Source organism: Ahaetulla prasina, chromosome 11, assembly GCF_028640845.1.
Source record: "Ahaetulla prasina isolate Xishuangbanna chromosome 11, ASM2864084v1, whole genome shotgun sequence".
Classification (NCBI taxonomy): Eukaryota; Metazoa; Chordata; class Lepidosauria; order Squamata; family Colubridae; genus Ahaetulla; species Ahaetulla prasina.
This window is the reverse complement of record NC_080549.1, coordinates 28,583,857-28,605,142: the sequence shown is the minus strand read 5'-3', so window position 1 is coordinate 28,605,142 and position 21,286 is coordinate 28,583,857.

Below are 21,286 nucleotides of genomic sequence, written 5' to 3'. Positions count from 1 at the left end.
AGTGGGGAGGGAATGGGGATTTTGCAGTATCATTCCCCTGCTACTCCCACAAAGCCACACCCACAGAAACTGCAGGAAAAAAAATTGTAGTTCACCACTGTCTAGAGGTGACATGATAGCAGTATTCAAGTATTTTGAGGGGCCACCACAAAGTAGAGGGGGTCAACATATTTTCCAAAGCACCAGAAGGCAAGACAAGAAACAATGGATGGAAACTAATCAAGGAGAAAAGCAACCTGGAATTAAGGAGAAATTTCCTAACAGTGAGGATAATCAGCCAGTGGAGTACAACTTGCCTCCAGAAGTTGTGGGTGCTCCATCACTGAAGATTTTAAAGAAAAGACTGGATAGTCCCGTGTCTAAAATGGTATAGGGTCTCCTGCTTGAGCAGGGGGTTGGACTAGAAGACCTCCAAGGTCCCTTCCAGCTCTATTCTAATTGAAAAGCAGCTTCAGCCGGCCACTTGGATGTGGGGGCTCAAGGACCAGGCTAGAGACCAAGAGGCTGTGAGCTTTGCTCCAGCTTGAGGCATGAAGCTGGCGTGGGGCAGTAGTGAGTTTCAAATTTTTTTACTACCGGTTCTGTGGGTGTGGCTTGGTGGGCATGGCATGGTTTGGTGGGCGTAGCTTGGTAAGCGTGGCAGGGGAAGGATACTGCAAAATCTCCATTTCCTCCTGATCAGCTGGGACTTGGGAGGCAGAGAATAGTTGAGGGCGGGGCCAGTCAGAATTTTTACTACATGTTCTCCGAACTACTCAAAATTTCCGCTACTGATTCTTCAGAACTGGTCAGAACCTGCCTGAGACCCACCTCTGGCATGGGGGATGGGTGGGGGGTGGATGGGCCATTCTTTCTCTGTGAGCCTCCGCAGAGGAAGGCAAGGGCAATCATTTACAAAACTCTTGCCAGGAAAGCAGCAGGGCCCAGACCAAGCAGCTGCCAGGAGTTAGGCCTGTCTTGAAGGCCCCCAAAGAAAAAAGGCAATTCCAGGGCCTTTGAATGGATCAGGGCAGCTGTTCCAAGGGACAGGCAGCCTTCCTGCAGCCGGACAATGCTTTGGATTTTTGTTCAGTCTCTGGGGGTTGGTTCAGGACAGCAAGAGAAGCAGTAAGACCGACAGTTGAGCTCTATCAAGAGGCCCTTGAGGGTTTCATCTGGGAAAAAGGGGCCTTTTCACCCTCTCTCTCTTGAGTGACAACTTTTGAATCACATTTAGGGTGATGTACAATCTGAAGCTCAGTGTTTTTAAAGTTGTTCATCTCCCTGGGTGCTAGAATCAAGCTTTCTCCATCAAAGAACTCTTCATCTGTGGAACTGCAGTAGGCAATCTCCCACTATTGTAGCCATCATGAGCAACTGTGATGTGGCCACAGCTGGAAAGAAGCCACCAGCCCAGTTTCTCAATCTTGGCAACTTCAAGAGAGACGGACTTCAACTCAGGGCATTTCTCATCCAAGTTGAGAAATACTGTCCCTACCTCACACAAAAATTATTTATTTATTTATTTGTTTGTTTGTTTATATTTCTATACCGCCCTTCTCCCGAGGGACTCAGGGTGGTTTCCAGCCATATTAAAACAATTTTACAAACACTAAAATGATTTAAAATGAAATATTTAAGTTTAGGCTGATTCCTTAAAACCCATTTAAAATTCCCAATTAAAACTATCAGGCCAGTCCTGCACGATGAAACAGCCATGTTTTCAGCTCACGTCGGAAAGTCCGGAGATCAGGGAGTTGGCGAATACCAGGTGGTAATTCGTTCCAGAGGGTTGGGGCCCCCACAGAGAAGGCCCTTCCCTTGGGGGTCGCCAGCCAACATTGTCTAGCCGATGGCACCCCGAGGAGGCCCACTCTGTGGGAGCGCACTGGTCGCTGGGAGGCCATCAGTTGCAGTAGGCGGTCCCGTAAATAGCCAGGTCCCATGCCATGAAGCGCTTTAAAGGTGGTAACCAATACCTTGAATTGCACCCGGAAGATCACCGGAAGCCAGTGCAGCCTACTCAGGAGTGGTGTTATATGGGAGCCTCGATTTGCTCCCTCTATCACCCGCGCGGCTGCATTCTGGACCAGCTGAAGCCTCCGGGTGCTCTTCAAGGGGAGCCCCATGTAGAAAGCGTTACAGTAGTCCAGACGGGAGGTAACAAGGGCATGGGTGACCGTGCATAGGGCATCCCGGTCTAAGAAGGGACGCAACTGGCGAATCAGACGGACCTGATAGAAAGCTCCTCTGGCGACGGCCGTTGTTTGATCTTCCAACGACAGCCAAGCATCCAGAAGAACGCCCAGATTGTGGACTTTCGCCATGGGGGCCAATGACTCGCCTCCCACAGTCAGCGATGGAATCAGCTGATTATACTGGGATGCCAGTATCCACAGCCACTCAGTCTTGGAAGGGTTGAGCCGGAGCCTGTTTCTCCCCATCCAGACCCGCACGGCCTCCAGACACGATGGCTTCGTTGGGGTGGTTTGGGGTGGAAATGTACAGCTGCGTATCATCAGCGTACAGATGACACTGCACCTGTGAAAATTATTCACTGTTGCAAACAGAGATTGCTCGGAATAACGTTTTGCTTTCGCAGTGCACGATTTAACTTTGTGAATCCTGACATTAATGTCTGCTGCACAAATCTCAGGGTCAACCTCAGCAGGATGAGAACTGTGTGAATGTTATTAAGGTGCGTACAGATGTATGCCTTTTGCATGAATGGTAGCCTCAGAATTGGGAAAAGGAGGAGAGAGAACTGAATTCTAAATCTTCTAACTGCTACAATGTCCCTGAAAATGGGTTTTCTGATCTTGTTGCTTGTGGGCATCAGACTGCTTTCGAAGCACACCATACAAAAAATAAACAATGACTTTTTACCACATAAGAAGAAACTGTTGGGAGTTAATGTTGGATGACCTCTGGAGGTTATCAGTCTACCCCAAGCCTCCCTTAGTCTGCTGGTTGTCTATGTAACCACACTACACTTTTCTCCTGGGTAAAAAGAATTTGAGGAGGAGGGTGAGTAGAAGAGCCATATCTGTGCTTCCTGCCAGAAATGGCAGCAAGAACGAGGGGAGGACAGGGACCAGACAAATAGGAGGAGAGGAAGGAAGCACAAGATGCAAATGTGTAAGATCCATTGTATACAGAACAGCTCTAAACAGGACATCTAAAGGGTTCAACATGAAGTTCGTATGTTAGAGAAGTGAGCTAAAAAATAGCCAAGGTGACAAATACAAAGGGAAACACTGAGAGAAGAAAAAAAATGGATTTTGAAGCATTGATTGTAGCATTTATGAAGAAGATCTTGGAATCTCTGAGGCAGATCAGGAAGTCATGGCCTCTGTGGCAATCATAGAGATCTGTTCCAGGACCACACATTTGATCTGATTTCTCCCTTGGAACAATTGAGATGTGATCTGGCAGTGGAGGACATCATCATCACTCTGTTGGTGTGGACAGATCAGGCTCCCTGAGGTCACCCCTTCCTGCAGGCCAGCAGGCAGGGCCCCCTTGATCTGCCTGACCAAGTGGCTGATGGGCCCGGTGGGTTCCAGGGACAGCTCGGGGTTTCCCTGAGGATCTGGCAGAGGCCCCAGTCGCTGCCTGGAACAGGCTGGGACTTTGGATGTTATCACTCCTATGCAGAATCTCCTCTACCCTGGTCTCGTTGTGCCCATCGGTTTACCGAGCATCTCTGGGAGACAAAGCACCAGAAGAGATGCCTAGAGCAGCGTTGGCGGAAGACTCAAAGAGCCCATCTCCCATTGTGACAATAAGGCAATGAAACATCCATATTTCTCTGCCTCCTTGTGTTCAGTGGCTCTTTTAGGTTAACCCAAACCCCATTGGATGGGAGCCCCTCCAACCCACGCAACTGTGGTGAGGATTTTTCAGGTTGTCTGAAGGATAAAATCACTCAGATGTTCAAATTTGCACGTAGAGCCTTGGGCACTGAGATGCGAGGGGCACAACCTGAGGGTGTGGTCCTTGAGTGGACACGGCTTTCTGTGCTGTCAGCTCAGCCTCCTGTTTACTGGATCCGGGGTCATGAAAACAGCCAGAGAGGTGAGCCAAGGGGCTGTCATTAGACCCAGCAGTCCTCAACAACCACTGATCAGTCTCCAACCTCACTTTCTGAGGAAGGTGGCTGGTCTGGAGGTGATGAAAATCCAGAGGAAATGGATCATTTAGACCTGAAAGCCAGTCAGGTTCCAGGCTGGGATGAGACAGTCTCAGTCGTGCTTGTTGGATGGATCCTAAGAAATTATAATGTATGTACCCAGATATGCAAGCAAAATGTTGGAGATGTAATTGTGATGATGCTACATATTTTCATATTTGGTGGACTTGTAAGGATATAAAGGCCTTTTGGATAAAAATTTGGTGGATTTTACAAAATGTTTTGAAAAAGAAGATAAAGTTCCTGCCGCAATTTTTTTTGTTGGGAATTATTACGGACTGTACAGTAATTGAGACTAAATTGATTTTAAATTTAATAACAGCAGCAAGATTACTAATAGGACAATACTGGAAGAAAAAAGAAGTACCTACAATAGAAGAATGGATATTGAAAGTTGCCAATTTGGCTGAGATGGCGAAGATATCAGCCTTTTTGAAAGACAATACGCAAGAAAGATACTTAAAGGAATGGGAAAAATGGATTGACTATATTCAAAGTAGATATCAGACTAAGAGTTATCAGACTGTTTTTGAATGATTATGATGTATTATTTTTGATTGTTTTTGGGGGAAGTTAGGAATTGATGATTGTAGGGGTATAATTAAGTTGGGACGAAAATTTTTTAGCATATGTTTGTTTTATTTTTAACTATACCTTGTGCTCGTTCTGGGAAGTCGGGGGGGAGGGGGGAGGGGAGGTGGGGGAAAGGGGGGGGAAAATTTTCTGTAAAACTTTTTGAATTAAAAAAAAAAATTCCACTTCAATCGAACAGTGTGTTGACTGGGTACAAATCATTTTAGGAAGTAATATGCAAAATGTTTACAACAATATTCATCACATTTATGTACCAATAATAGTCATACTATTTGTTTAACCAGTTTAACACATCTTTCTTGTATCACTGATCCTTTCATATATTTCCCTGTTTCTAGCTCCTGTTTTCGTCAGCTAGCCATTGATAAAATAAGTCCCAAGTCAAAAAATATTCCATTTTTTTCTTTTCCTTAATTATAAGTGTTAGCTTGTCCATTTCTCCACATTTTAATATTTTTCTAATCACACCTTCATCTGTTGGGATCTCTTCACATTTCCACATTTGTGCAAATACTGTTCTCACTGCTATTAATATATGTAAAATCAGATATACATTCCCTTTATATTATACTTATCTGGTAAAATGCCCAACAAAAGTATCTCTGGTTTCAAGTCTTTATGTTGTTTTATCATTTTTTCCAACCATGTATGTATTTTTGTCCAATATTTTTCGCTTTTTGACATGTCCACCACATATGATAGTATGAATCAGGTGTCTGGTGACATTTCCAACATTTTGCAGATTTATTATTAAACATCTTTGCTAATCTTGAGGGTGGGAAATGCCATCTATAAAACATTTTATAAAGATTTTCTTTGTATTCAGGAGACATTGTTAATTTATAATTTCTATCCCATAATTTCTGCCATTGGTCTAACTTAATCGAGTAGCCAAAATTTTTAGCCCACACTACCATTGTCTACCATACTACCAGCAGAAAAAATAATTGCTACCAACCTGCCTTGCATTGAGGACCTGTATACTGCACGAATCAAGAAGAGGGCCATGAAAATATTTGCAGATCCCTCACATCCTGGACATAAACTGTTTCAACTCCTACCCTCAAAACGACGCTATAGAGCATGCACACCAGAACAACTAGACACAAGAACAGTTTTTCCCCGAAGGCCATCACTCTGCTAAACAAATAATTCCCTCAACACTGTCAGACTATTTACTGAATCTGCACTACTATTAATCGTCTCATGATTCCCATCACCAATCTCTTTCCACTTATGACTGTATGACTATAACTTGTTGCTGGCAATCCTTATGATTTATATTGATATATTGACCATCAATTGTGTTGTAAATGTTGTACCTTGATGAACGTATCTTTTCTTTTATGTACACTGAGAGCATATGCACCAAGACAAATTCCTTGTGTGTCCAATCACACTTGGCCAATAAAATTCTATTCTATTCTATTCTATTCTATTCTATTCTATTCTATTCTATTCTATTCTATTCTATTCTATTCTATTCTATTCTATTTGTTCATCTTCCATCTTAATAGTTAAAAAATAGCTATATATTTCTTTATTAATTTTTCATCTGTCTGTTAATATCTGATCTAATTTTGTTAATTCTTTACTTAAACCATACTTTTTAACATCCTTCTCATATCTAGATTGTATCTGCACACATGACTACCATGTTATCTCAATCCAGGGGTGAAATGTTCCCAGTTCGGACCAGATCGCCTGATCCGGTAGCGATGGCAACAGGTGGTTCGAAGAACCCATAGCAAAAATCCCTGCCCCTCCGTCCATGCCCAGCTGAGCCATGCAATGATCAGCCGAAAAAATGCTTTTAAAAAGAAAAAAAAAACTCTGATGAGCACGCGGCTCAGCTGGGATTGTCAGAACCCTTTAAAAGCATTTTTTCTACAACCTCTTCAGAGGTTGTAGAAAAAATGCTTTTAAAAGGCTCCTCTGGCGATCCCAGCTGAGTTGCCTGATCATCAGAGGCTTTTAAAAGCATTTTTTTACAACCTCTTTGGCTGAAAAGGTTGTAGAAAAAATGCTTTTAAAAGAAAAAAAAAGTTGGCCACACCCACCCAGTCACATTACCCCCACCACCAAGCCACGGCCACAGAACCACTAGTAACAAATTTTACATTTCATCCCTGTCTCAATCCCTTGATCACTCAATTCCTGTTTCCCCTTTTTCATTTAAAATATTTTGTATATCTAGCAACATTCTCTATATCAATAACATTTGGATAAATCAATGCCTCCATTGTTGAAAGTATTTTCAAATAATGTTGTTTTTCTCCCAAACTAATCAAAGTGCATTCCTAACATAATGTCTTTGGAAATAGCTATGTATTTTGTTTTTTCTTTACCATAAAGAGGCATGTCAACTTATTTCAAGATCATGTCCCTCCAATGTCAGTACTCTTTTATTCCTCAAGCCTATACATTCTTTCACCCAAGTAAGTATTGAAGCCTGATAGTACAATTTCAAATCTGGTAGCCCAAAACCATCCCTACTTTTAGAATCTTGCAACATTTTCAAACTTATCCTTGCTTTTTTCCCTTGTCAAATATATTTTAATATTTTATTAAATTCTTCAAAATATTTTTCCAGCTTTATTGGTATTATTTGAAATAAAAATAATAATCTTGGCAAAATATTCATTTTTAAAGTGCCTACTCTTCCCATCAATGATAGCTGTAAATTTTTCCACTTCTCTAAATCTGTTATAAGTTGTTGCACCAATTTATAATACTGGTAGTTATCTTCTTTGATCATTACATACTTAATTGAATTCTTAAGTATTTAACTTTCTTGACTATCTGTATACCTATTTTCCTCATTAGTTCTTTTTTCTGTGTGTCTGTGACATTTTTAACTATTATTTTAGTTTTATCTTTACTTATTTTCAGTCCTGCTACTTCACCATATTCTTCTATTTTCCTAATTAGTTTAAGTCCATTTTCTTATGGGTCTTCCAGGATAAAAACCAAGTCATCTGCAAATGCCTGTAATTTATATAGTTCCTTTTTTATGTCCATAACTTTAATTTCTTTATCTTGTCTAATGTTTCTATTTAACACTTCCAATGTCAATATAAATAGTAAAGGAGATAACGAACATCCTTGTCTTGTGCCTTTTTTTATATTAAAATTCTCGGTCATATCTCCATTTACCATCATCTTTGCCGTTTGCTTATGGTATGTTGCCTTTATGATATTAATAAATCTCTCACCAAAGTCCATATATTTTAGTTGTAACAAATAATTTGCCAATTCACGTTATCAAATGCTTTCTGTGCATCTAAGAAGATCAATGTCATTTGTTTTCCAGGTTGTGCTTCATAATATTCCAATGTTTTTAAAATCATTCCCATATTGTTTTTAATCTGTCTCTTAGATAAGAAGCCACTTTGGTCTGAATGTATAAATTCATTTAGAAACCTTTTTATTCTCTCTGCCATTATTGAAGCATATATTTTATAATCAGCATTCAGTAAAGATATTGGCCTGTAGTTTTTTATCTGTATTAAATCTGAGTCTTCTTTCGGAATCGAAGTAATATTTGCTTCCCTCCATGAATTTGGTACCTTTGCATCAATCAATACTTCATTATAGACTTCTAACATTGATGGGTCTAGAGTATCTTGTAAATGTTTGTAATATTCTGCCAGCAGCCCATCTGGTCCTGGTGTTTTATTGTTCTTCTGTCTCTTAATCGCTTCTGATAATTCCATCATTGATATTTGTTCATTTAACATGACTTTCACTGTTTCTGGTACTTTAGGTAGTCCTGCTTTTTTCAAATATTGTTTAATTTTCTCTTCTGAAACTTTCTCTTGCTCATACAACTTTTCATTATAGTCTTGAATTATTATATTTTTAATCCTCATTTTGGTAGTATAAAATTCCTTTCTCATCTACCAGTCTATGTATCAATTTCTTCTCTTTTTCTGTTTTCAATTTATATGCTAGCCATCTTCCTGGCTTATTTGCGTTTTCAAAAAAGTTATGCTTAGCATTTTTGATTTTTTGTGCCAATTCTTCTATATCTAGTAAGTTTATTTTATGTTTTATTTGTTCCATTTGATTGTTTAAGATCTTCTTGTTTGGTCCTTTCTGTAATTCTAATTCCAGTCTCTTGTGATCTTCTGCTAACATCTTCTGATTTTGTTTCTTTTTCTTGTTTTTTTACCCCGGGTATGTTATAGCTAATCCCCGAATGTATAATTTAGCAATATCCCATACATTTTGTAATGAAGTTTCTTCTTTTCTGTTCTCTTTGAAAGAAAAGTCCATTTCTTTTTCCATACTTTTTATAAATTCCTTGTCTTTTAGTATTTAGTATTGATTGATTTTCATTTTCTCCCTTGTCCTTTCCACTTAATTCCAATTGGATTATGATCTACCCAAGTGCTTGCTTCTATTTCTATTTCTTGCACATTTGACTTTAACTCCGGTGACATCCATATCATATCTATTCTTGACCAGGACATATGTCTATTTGAATAAAATGAGTATTGATTTCTTTTAGGATTTATTTCTCTCTGTACATCTTGGATTCCTATTTCTTCTGCCATTTAAAAAGAAAAGTTTTTGGAAGCGTTTTTCTAGCTTTTTTACTTACTTTACTACTTTTATAATCCAATTCTGCATCTACAATCACATTGAAATCTCCAACCACACAAATATTTTCATATTCCAATTCCATAATTTTCTTATGCAAATTTTCATTAAAAAATTCTTGTTTATTATTTGGTGCATATGTTGTTTGTAGTTCATTGTTACCTCCACCATCAATATTCTTCCCTCTTCATCTGCAAAAATTTGTCTTGATTTTATTGTTTCTTTAATATATAAGGCCACACCACTGTGACTGTGATTCTGAGTTGGAACACACTCTCTTGACCAAATGGCAAATTTCTCTGAGAGTTGCAACATTTGGATCGTGATGTCATTACACAAATGCTGCAAAGTATGCCGTGTGTGTTGTTTTGTTGTTTGCATCACAATATCCTTGCTTCTGTTATGTCAGTTGGTGCAACTTGCATGATTTGCACCAAGTTACTGGAATGACATTTAGCAGATGTTTGTGAATAATGGACAGTCCCTCCCTCCAATGGTCTGTTAAACAAGGGGGGGGGCTACAATGTAAGGGAACATTCCAGAGGAGGAGAGGCCCACTTACAGGACGAACCCCTGGAACAGACTCAGGGTTGGGAAAAAGCTTCCTTTGTTCATCTGACAGAAGAGTGGGAAAAAATCAGACCAGGAGCCTGAAGTTTAACCAGCCACCATTTCTCTTTCTCTCTTGGACTGTGGGGGCATTTTTTTTACATAAATGTGTGTGGGTGTCTTTGTTGCATAAAAGCCCTATTGAACTGAGCCATCAACTCAACAGCTAACCTGATTCAGAGGGATCCTCCCTTGATCCCATCCCTCCCTGATTTGTCCTACCCAAACCATGGGTACAGCAATCTGTGTGTGTGTATATGTGTGAGAAAGAGAGAGAGGGAGGGAGGGAGGTAGATAGATTGCATAACATCTTCTGAACAGCATATTCTGTCCCTTCTTTTTGTCTTGGGAGTCAGCAGGATTCTTGTTCCTGGAAGAAGTGATCCTCAAATGTTGTGCAAGAAAGAAATGGAAACAAAACAAATGACCTTCTTCCCAGGGTTTCTTCTTTCTGCCCAAATTGAAGCAGCTAAAACAACACTCTGACTTCCCAGCAGTGGCCACACAGCTTCCAGAGCTTCTCCTGGTCATTCGATTCAAAGAGGGTTGGGGAAGGGAGCACATAAGTACAGTGCTTGCATGTGTGGTTCCTTGTGGTGGGATCCAGCCTTGCATGTCCCCGCTGTAAGAGTCCTTGCCCACCCAGCCTCATTCCTTTCCTGCAGGGGTTGGAAATCTCTTTTCTGCAGCTCCCAAGCCCCACAGATTGCGCCACTGAAATTCTTCAGAAAATCAGTGTCTTAAATAATGACCAATTCCTTTAATTTGTGGTTGTTCTCACCACAGCTATTTTATTAATGAAACAAAAAAAAAGATCATGATAGACTTTTGTCTCAATATACACCCTTACAAAAATCATCATAATAATAATATTCCAAACTACAATTTCAAAAAAGCCAACTATGACCTTATAAACACCTACCTCTCATTTCTTGACTGGCAAAATCTATTCTCAACCTGTATCACTGCTGAAGACCACTACAGAGTTTTCCTACTCAAAGTCAATAGAGTCATTAAATTCTACGTACCACAAACCACCACCAAAATCAGGAAAAACAAATTACCCACATCAATAAAAAAGCTTCAATCAAAAAAAAAAAAACCCTTTGGAGAAAAAACAAAAAGGGACATATAGCTAATTTCAAAAACCGCTACAGAGATATATGCAACCAAATAAAAATTGAATCACAAATTACCAAGCAAGAAGAAGACCTTCTGTGCACAAATTCCAATTGTGCTTTTTATAATTTTGTGGACAACAAACTTAATGACTCAAGATCCATCCCACCACTGAAAGAATCTAACGGCAAAGAAAATAATGATGAAACAGTTAAAGCAAACCTCTTTAACACATTCTTCGGCACAGTCTTTGTTAACAGTAATGGCTCATACACGACATTCCCCAACCGCACTAACAACAACCTAACACATATAGATTTCACTGAAGAAAATGTTAAAAAAGCTCTTCGCAAACTGAAACCATCCCTATCTATAGGACCTGATGGACTATGTGCATAATTCTTAAAAAAGCTTTCCTCTAATATAGTAGAACCCCTAAATATAATCTTTGGAAAAGCCTTCATGACCAGTTCCCTTCCCAAACTATGGTCACTAGCCATGATCATCCCTGTCTTCAGAAAAGGAGACCCCAGCTTAGTTGAAAATTACAGACCTATCTCTCTATGCTGCGTCACCTGTAAAGTTGTGGAATCTATCATCAACCAATCCATTACCCTCCACCTAGAAACAAACAATCTACTCTCTAATAAACAATTTGGTTTCAGGAAAAAATTATCATGTAACTTACAACTTCTTCACTGCAAAAACATATGGACTATGAATCTTGATCAAGGCAAAACAATAGATACAATTTACATAGACTTCTGTAAAGCTTTTGACTCAGTGGTACATAACAAACTTCTCCTAAAACTAAATCCTACAGCATCTCCGGACCCCTCCACAATTGGATAACAGTGTTCCTGTCAAACAGACAACAAGTAGTCAAAATAGGCAGTACCCTATCAAATCCTGTTCCTGTCAATAGCGGCGTTCTCCAAGGCAGTGTTCTTGGACTAACACTCTTCATATTATATATTAATGATCTCTGTGACCATATTCAAAGTAATTGTGTTCTCTTCGCTGACGATGTCAAACTATTTAACACTACCAACAATACAGTTACCCTTCAAAAAGACCTTGACTTTGTGTCAGAATGGTCTAAAACCTGGCAACTCCAAATCTCAAGCAGCAAATGCTCTGTCTTACACTTTGGAAAAAAGAATCTAAACACTAAATACAAACTCGATGGACATTACCTTACAGATGACCCCCACCCTGTTAAAGACCTTGGAGTTTTCATATCAAATGATCTAAGTGCCAAAGCCCACTGCAACTACATCGCAAAAAAGGCTTTAAGAGTTGTAAATCTAATCTTACGTAGCTTCTTCTCCAGAAACACTACACACTACTAACCAGAGCTTATAAAACATTTGCTAGACCAATTCTTGAATACAGCTCGACTGTCTGGAACCCATACCACATTTCAGACATCAATACAATTGAACATGTCCAGAAATATTTTACAAGAAGAGTTCTCCACTCCTCTGAATACAACAAAATACCTTACGCCTTATGCCACCAGACTTGAAATCTTGGATTTAGAAAACTTAGAACTCCGCCGCCTTCGACAGCACCTGTGTTTAACTCATAGAATCATCTATTGCAATGTCCTTCCTGTTGAAGACTACTTCAGCTTCAATCACAACAATACAAGAGCAAAACAATAGATTTAAGCTCAATGTTAACCGCTTCAATCTTGATTGCAGAAAATATGACTTCTGTAACAGAGTTATTAATTCTTGGAACACACTACCTGACTCTGTGGTCTCTTCTCAAAATCCCCAAAGCTTTAACCAACAACTGTCTACTGTTGACCTCACCCCATTCCTAAGAGGTCTGTAAGGGGCGTGCATAAGAGCACAAACGTGCCTACCGTTCCTGTCCTATTGTTTCCTTTCATTATATGCAATTAATATAGTTACTACATACTTATGCTCATATATATGCTTATATATTATATAGTTATTTTCATGCTTATGCTTATATATACTGTTGTGACAAAAATAAATAAATAAACATTAAAAATAAATAAAAAAGAAGACCAAAGAACCTGCTACCTCCCTCCATTGCGACTCCAATCCTAGGAATGAGGTTCACTCTGGGAAGGGAACCCCGGAGTCACTCCCAGAGGGAGGGACTGATCTGGCTGAGATCCTGGAGCCCAATGAGAAGCTGTATGATGCTAGTGCCCTCTCTATCCTTGCCCCCAGCACCTTCGAGCTAGAAATCATGAAATGGGCCTGTTTTGTCCACAGTTCTTCCCATTTCACGGAGGAGAATTTGCTTTAGAAATGACTTCCCCCCCCCCAAATCTGGGTTTCAGTGTAATTCTGATTGAGGGGGTACAATCATTGAGGGGGTACACCAATTGTTATATTGGTAAAGTGGGTGAGAATTTCAGCCACAGCCACCTCCCCTTCTGGAAAAAGTGGGGCAGAAACTAGTGTAGAAAGTTAGCACACAAAATTCTACTATCAATACACATGTTTACATTAAAATATATTCTTCCATTATCTAATCACCTGTTATTTAATTCTAGCATTTCACTATTAGCTATATTTTTATACATATTTAACTTCCACGCTACATACAAAGTAATTATCCATTATATAGTTCTTATATTAATGCACATTATTAAAATATTATCATGAAATATCTTTCACTTTCCTTTCCTTTCCTTTTTCCTTTATCCATTATCACTTGCCCGTATCCCAATTTTTAGTCTTCTTCTTTTTTGGGAGAGGTTTGCCTCCCATATCCTTCTTTTAATTCTTTTATTTCATCTACATTTAAGTCTATTTTTTGGCTATGTATTCTAGCTTTTTTCTCCCCTCTCTACCTTTCCCTACTGTCTAGTTTTGAAGCTGTCTATTCTAGCCCCTGTCTCTTTCCTCCAGCTATCTTCCTGTTTCTCCCATTCCCTTTTTAAATCTTTTAAAATATTTTTCTCTTGTTTTAATTCCTTAGTCATATTAATTTTATTAATGTCTCTTCCTTCTTGTTTTCTTCTTGCTGGTTTCTCGGTTCTGCTGCCTCCTCCATTTCTTCTGTTAGCTCTATTTCTTCCTCATTTTCCTTGTCTTTGCTCCTTTTATTATATTTTCCAATTTTTAGTCTATGTGATCAAGCATTTCCATCCTCTCCTTATGTTGTTCTTTTATGAAATCCTTATTGTTTTGATACCTCAGCTCCATTTCATTATCTCCACTTGCTTCCATTTTATATTATGTCTTTGATTAACAGCTCTCCTTTTAGGCCAATTGTCCAGAAATTACTAAATTCACAATTTTAAATGTCTAATCAACCAGCAGTCAATCCAATTTAAAAAACAACAACAGGGGGTTATCCACACCTCTTCCAATCACTTTCATTTATTCAACAATGTTCAGGGGGTCTCTTGACTAAAGATGTTTAATGTGCAATGGTTTTTAAAGTAAATACTTATAATCCAGCAAATCTAGATGATTATTCCCAAAATTGCACAGTTCTCCTTTTAGCAGCAGATGGCACTCTAACTTCAACTTGCTGAAGCCTGTCTGTGTTATTGCTGACAATTCCAATTTTAATTATTTAAAATTGTAACTCCAATAAGTGGGCAGTAGTAATAGAAAAAGAGTTCCAGATCTAATTCCAATGTTTTACAATGCCTTTTCAATACCATGTCTTGCACTTTGAGAGTTCATATTTCTTTTTTTTTTTTTAATTTTTTTTCTCTTCTTAAATTCTCCATATTTTTTTTGTAAATATTCTTATCCGTTGCTGGCAGATGGTTCTAAGTATACTTTCCCCTTGGATTTCTTGGGGTCATTTTTCAATCAAAAGTATTCTCTCACCCAGTTCACACACTGCTCTTTCTCCACTCCAGCACTGTCTTAGGTGTTCAGGCTGTCTTCAGCTTCATGGCAGCCATGTTTGTTGCTGCTGCTCCAAGTCTTCATGAGGGGGCTTTCCTAGTCAGGGAGGAGAGATGCGGCTCTCCTCGACCTGCCAGGTGGTCCCCCCTTCCTTCACCAGCCCTCCAGGGTGGCTATGGCTCGATTTTGAGCCCTCCAATGAGGAGAGATTGGAAAGGGGCCACAGAGGTCACAGTCTAACTTCCGAAGGCACAAGAATTACAACTGGAAGTCAGGTGTGAACACTTTTTGTTCATCCATGGATTGCATTTCTTTGTCCATGGCTTCTTTTCACTTCAGTTGTTCAATTTTGGGTAATGCCAATACTTCCTTATAGTTCCTTGGCTCATACCATACATTACACACCTTTACTTCACTAGCAGAATATCTGTCAGGTGGAATCCCCTTGTTCCATTGCTCTCTCCTGCATGGCATTGATTGCTCTTGTGCTTCAACCCTCTCTTGCTTCATATCTGAGTCAACATCTTCTCCTGACTCCTTTTCTTGTTCTTTTTCAGCTAATGTGGTCACCACATTACAAAAAAGGTGTTGAGACTTTGCAAAAAGTTCAGAGAAGAGCAACTAAGATGATCAAAGGCCTTGAGAACGGCTGTAGGATTGTGTTTGGCTAGTCTAAAGAAAAGAAGAATTAGGGGTGACATGATGGCAGTTTTCCAGAATTTGAGGGGCTGCCACAAAGAAGAGGGGAGTAAAATTATTCTCCAAAGCATTGGAGGGCAGGACAAGAAACAATGGCTGGAAACTAATCAAAGAGAGAAGCAACCTGAAATTAATGAGAAACTTCCTAACAGTGAGGACAATTAACCAGTGGACCAGTTTGCATTCAGAAGTTGTGCATCAAATGCAAACAAATAGAAAGGGGAAAAAACAGAGAGACCCAGAGTCTCTATTGCTGGTTGGGCAGCCATATATATTAGATGAATGAATCAATGAATTTGCAGATCCAGCTTAAATCATTGTAAATATTGATTTAACATATTTAATGGGAACATATTTAAAAGTTCCCATGGGAGATTTTACATGAATTTAGCATGGGTGCAATTCATCTTTTGTGCACTTTCCACTTAAAATGAAGGGACAGAATAATCCAGTAGTGGATTTCATTTACCTTCGCTACCAGTTTGGAACTGTGAGCGTGCACATGTGTGCATGCTTTGCTCATGTATGGTGCTTCTACACATGCACAGTACCTTCTGCGCATGCAGAGTGTCTGTGATGACGTCCAGGTGGGTGGGCAGAGCCTCCTGCCGCCGCCACTGCTGTTTTGCATGAAGCAGGGTGAACTGGTAGAAACCCACCACTGGAATAATCCTGCCTCCTTTAGGGCATCCCAAGATCATCCAGCCCTGATTAAACTAGAATAGCAATAGCAATAGCACTTATACCGTGCTTACAGCACAGTGCTTTAACAGCCCTCTCTAAGCGATTTACAGGGTCAGCCTCTTGCCTCCAACAATCTGGGTCCTCATTTTACCCACCTCAGAAGGATGGAAGGCTGAGTCAACCTTGAGCCTGGTGAGATTTGAACTGTCAAATTGCAGGCAGCCGGCAGTCTGCAGAAATAGCCTGCAGTACTGCACTCTAACCACTGTGCCACCAGGGAAAGAAAATCTGTATTCTTGAAATGTTTTAAAACCCACACATCAATATATACACAAGCAGGAATAGCATTAGAATATTTCATCCATATTTTGCTGTTTGGGGCTATAGTAGAACGACTTCCCATATGTCCCATTCCTTCTTATCGGGCGCAGTGGAAGCCAGAAAGAAGCTGCAAAAGCTTACCAAGCCGCTGTGCAAAATTGCTAAATATTTGAGTAAAAATGGGTCTACTCTGTACTTCCTTAAACCCAGCTGCTCCTGGGTTCATTAATCGATCAGTGAATTTGTGATAATTGTTTTTATATTGTTACCTTGACTGCTGGATAAGATTGAGTTTTCCACCCAGAAATGCTGAAACTTCAACTCCCAGAATTCCTTGTCATCTTAAGAACAGGACCATTAGAGTACCCAGGAGATGTATATTCAAATTTATATTTGATGATGAACAAATATTCATTGCTGATTTTATTTCACTGTTTCCTTTTGTAAGACACAAATTTTTCAAGGAAATTTGAAAGGCGAGGCAAGGCAGGGCAGGGTGGGGCGGGGCGGGGCCCCATTTCCATTGCCATTTCCAGGGCGGGCCCATGGGCTGGATCTGGCCCACAGGCCTTGAGTTTGACATGTCTGCTGTAAAGCATCAAAAGCAAGCCTAATAAAGAATAAGGAGAAAGTGATTTGGGTAGAACCTGATGGCTCTGAAAGAGGCTTAAGGATAGATTTGCAAGTTCCAGAGTGTGTGGTTCTACTCTGTGCAGAACAGGGGTACAAGCTACAAACATATCTGAAAAGATTCAGACGAGAATCTCCAGATGAAGCCAGAAACAGTCTGGGGAAATGGTTCCAGGGATCCAAACAAAATGTGCAAAATGGATGTCTTGAAGAATCCAGACCATATTGAGATCGCCTTAAATCACCACCAAGAGGAAGGGCCTGAAATCTCCTGTGATCTCGGAGCTGAACTCAGCCACCACACAGGCTGCTTCACATGCTCACTTAGACCCACCCGATTCCTCTGGACCCTGCTGCAGGGAGAGACTGGCAAGGAAGCATCAAGATGCTGAATGAAGCAGCCAAGCTTAAGGAAAGATTGGCAACAATTGTGCACGTTTTAGCTTGACTTTGGACCTCTTGACTTGGAATTTGCCTTGTCCGGCTTGGTTCTTTGCTGCATCCCTGCTTTTGCCTTAAACTCCACCAACTCCTGCTACCTTGCTGTCAACACCAGGAGAAACCAGCCTTCCCCTTAACACCACGTATCTTCAGGACTGCGTGTGGCTCTTGAAAGGCTGCTAAGAAAGACAAAATGCAAAATGGGTGCTCTCTGAGCTTGGCTGATTAGTTGCAGAACCAACTAGCAAACATCAGTGAAAGGTTTTTACTTGGTTTACCATGTTCTCAGTTCCCCCATATAAATTCATGTGTTTTCATTCTGTCTTCTGACTGCTACTTGGTGTTCAAGAATGAGCTCTTTTGGAGAGAAGGTGTGGCTAGCATCGGAGCAAGATGACATGCCTCCTGGGGGATAGTGCTGAATCCTGCTGCCGGGACTGTCCACTAGGACCAGAATCGCCTTGAAGGGGTGAGGAAGAAGAGAGAATGCTCTGCTAATCTCATGGAACCCACAAACTCCCCGATCGATCCAGAGAAGGCTCTCAAACCCAACAGAATGGAAACAAAAGCCACGGCATACCAGACCAAAGCTGGGGCAGCCAAAGAAGGGAAGCATTGAAGTGAGAGACTGTCAGTATGATTGATCTGGGTGAGAGATTTCCTACTTACAACTTGTTATTAGAAGCGGAGTTAAGAGTCCCTCTGGGAAGTAGCTGGTGGAAGTGGGACTCCAAGAAGGAGATAGATTTGTTTTTTCCCACTTCCCCATGCAGTGGCGAGAAGAGCCTTTTTGAGCCACTTTTAAAACAAGAAGTGAGGCTGGAGGAACTTTTAGGAAAGAGTGAAAATATCCAGTAAATATTGGACTGTAGAAAAGTTTTGAATTTCATAATATTTGGAGAAGTTGAGTTGCCTTTTGCCCCTATTTTATTTTATTTTATTTTGTCTAAAGACTGAACCGCTTATACTGTCTGAAAGAGAAGACTAGGAGGAGAGAGAGTAGCAGAGCCAGAGTGCCCTCTGCTGGCAAAACCATGGAGTATTGTGAAGCACATCCAGAGAAGCAGATGGCTTTGATCTTAGATGCACAGAAAGCATTTGATAAAGTGAATTGGCAATTTATGCTAGCACAATTTAAAAAGATGGATTTTGGGGAGAGATTTGTTAAAATGATCAAGGCGATATACCATAAACAAACTGCAAAAGTGATGGTAAATGGAGATATGACTGAGAAAGTAAGTATGAAGAAAGGTACAAGACAAGGATGCCCTCTGTCTCCATTATTGTTATATAATGTAATATAAATTACAGGCATTTGCAGATGATTTAGCTTTTATTCTGAAAGATCCACTAACAATAGGGCCTAAATTAATTAAAAAAAAATAGAAGAATATGGAGAAGTGGCAGGTTTGAAAAGAAATAAAGAGAAAACTAAGATTTTAGTTAAAAATCTCATGAAAAAGGGAAAAAAAGAATTAATAAACAGTGTAGACATTCAGATAGCAAAGAAAGTTAAATATTTAGGGATCCAGCTGACAAAAAGATGTGTAACAATTAAGGAAGATAACTATTATAAGTTGTTGAAGCTAATTCAAGCAGATCTGGAAAAGTGGAAGACTGCAATTATCTCTGGTAGGAAGAGTAGCAACAATTAAAATGAACATATTGCCAAGATTATTGTATTTATTTCAGACAATTCCACTAATACTGGAAAAGAAATATTCTGAGGAACTTAATAAAATAATATGTAAGTATATTTGGCAAGGGAAAAAAGCAAGAATTGGTTTGAAAATGATGCAAGACTTAAGAAGTAGAGGAGGCTTTGGACTACCAAACTGGGAATTGTACTATAAGGCTGTAGTACTAGCATAGACGAAACAGTGGATTGTATTGAAGAGTGTAAGATTATTGACCTTGGAAGGACATGATTTACCACTGGGGTGTGGCATGCATTTTTATGGTATGGGAAAAACAAGATACATGGATATTTTCAGAGACACTATATAAGGAATGCATTATTATTGGTGTGGGAGAAAATTAAAGAACAACATTATTGGAGGATACCAGTTTGCCTTTCAATAATAGAAGCATGGATTCACCCAAATATTAATATGGAAAATATTATCAGATATAAAGATATTTTAAATGAAGAAGGGGGTCTTAAAATGAAAGAAGAAATGAGTGAGCAAGGGATCGATACAACATGGTATTCACATGTGCAGATACAGTCTAGATACGAGAAAGATGTTAAATTACAGGGCTTTTACAAAGAATTAATAGAGCTAGATAATATCTTAACAGGAACAGAAGAAAGGTTAATAAACAAACTATATACAATAATTACTTATTGGGTTTAAATTGGAAGAGGAACAAGTAAAAGAGACAATGATAGTATGGGTGAAAAACTTTAGTTTTACGATAGAATTAGATAAATGGCAGAAATTGTGGGATAGGAATTATAAATTAATGATGTCAACTGCATATAAAGAGAATTTGTGTAAGATGTTTTACAGATGGCATTTACCACTGGCAAGGCTGGCAAAGATGTTTAAAGATAAATCAGCTAAATGTTGGAAGTGTCACCAAATACCTGGATCTTACTATCATATGTGGTGGACATGTGGAGAAGCAAAGAAATATTGGGCAAAAATTAAGAAATGGTTGGAAGAGATGATACAACAACGTATTGAGTTGAAACCAGAAATATTTCTGCTAGGAATTTTACCTGAAATTTATAATAATGTATATTTAACCATTCATGTATTAACCGCAGCTAGAATTGTATTTTCACAACATTGGAAAAGTGGAGAGATTCCCATTGAAGAGAAGGTGATAAAGAAAATATTAGAATGTGCAGAAATGAACAGATTAACATTAGCAATTAAAGAGAAACAGCAAACTGAATATTATATGATATGGAAAGTATTTTATCAATGTTTAAAGAATAAAAATGGAGTTTGGAAATGAAGAAGACTAAAGAATAAATAGAAAATATATTAAGATAGAGATATAAATAGGATGAAAATTGTTAGTATGTGTATGAAGAGAATAATGATATTTAATGTAAATATGCTATTATTATTAGAAAATATTAAGAAAATGGAGAGTTTTACAATGTTTAAATATTTAATGTATTATAATATTAAGCTTAGAGAAATAATGTGAATGTGAATGTGAAAGATGTGACAAATAAAGAACGATGTAGCACAGAAATGTTTGTACCCAGATGACACACTGCATAAGGAAAGATGGAATGTTTATCTTTGTAATAAAAAAAATAATAAAAAACTTTTTACAAAAAAAAGAAAAGAAAAGAATGAACTTTTTTGCCTTTCTGTCCTACATAGGAGCTGTTACATATGTGGATGTTGTGTGTCAGATTATTCATGAACTGGTAGAGACATGGTAACAAAGTCAGCCAATGAATAGGCATAGCAACTAAGTCAGCCAATTGGGAGCTGAGACAGACTGGAGCCAGGGCATGTCTTAGTCTGCAGCTTCTGAGTCTGTGCAGAGAATTGAAACTGAAACTAGTGTGTGCTTGTCTGCTCTGCTGAAA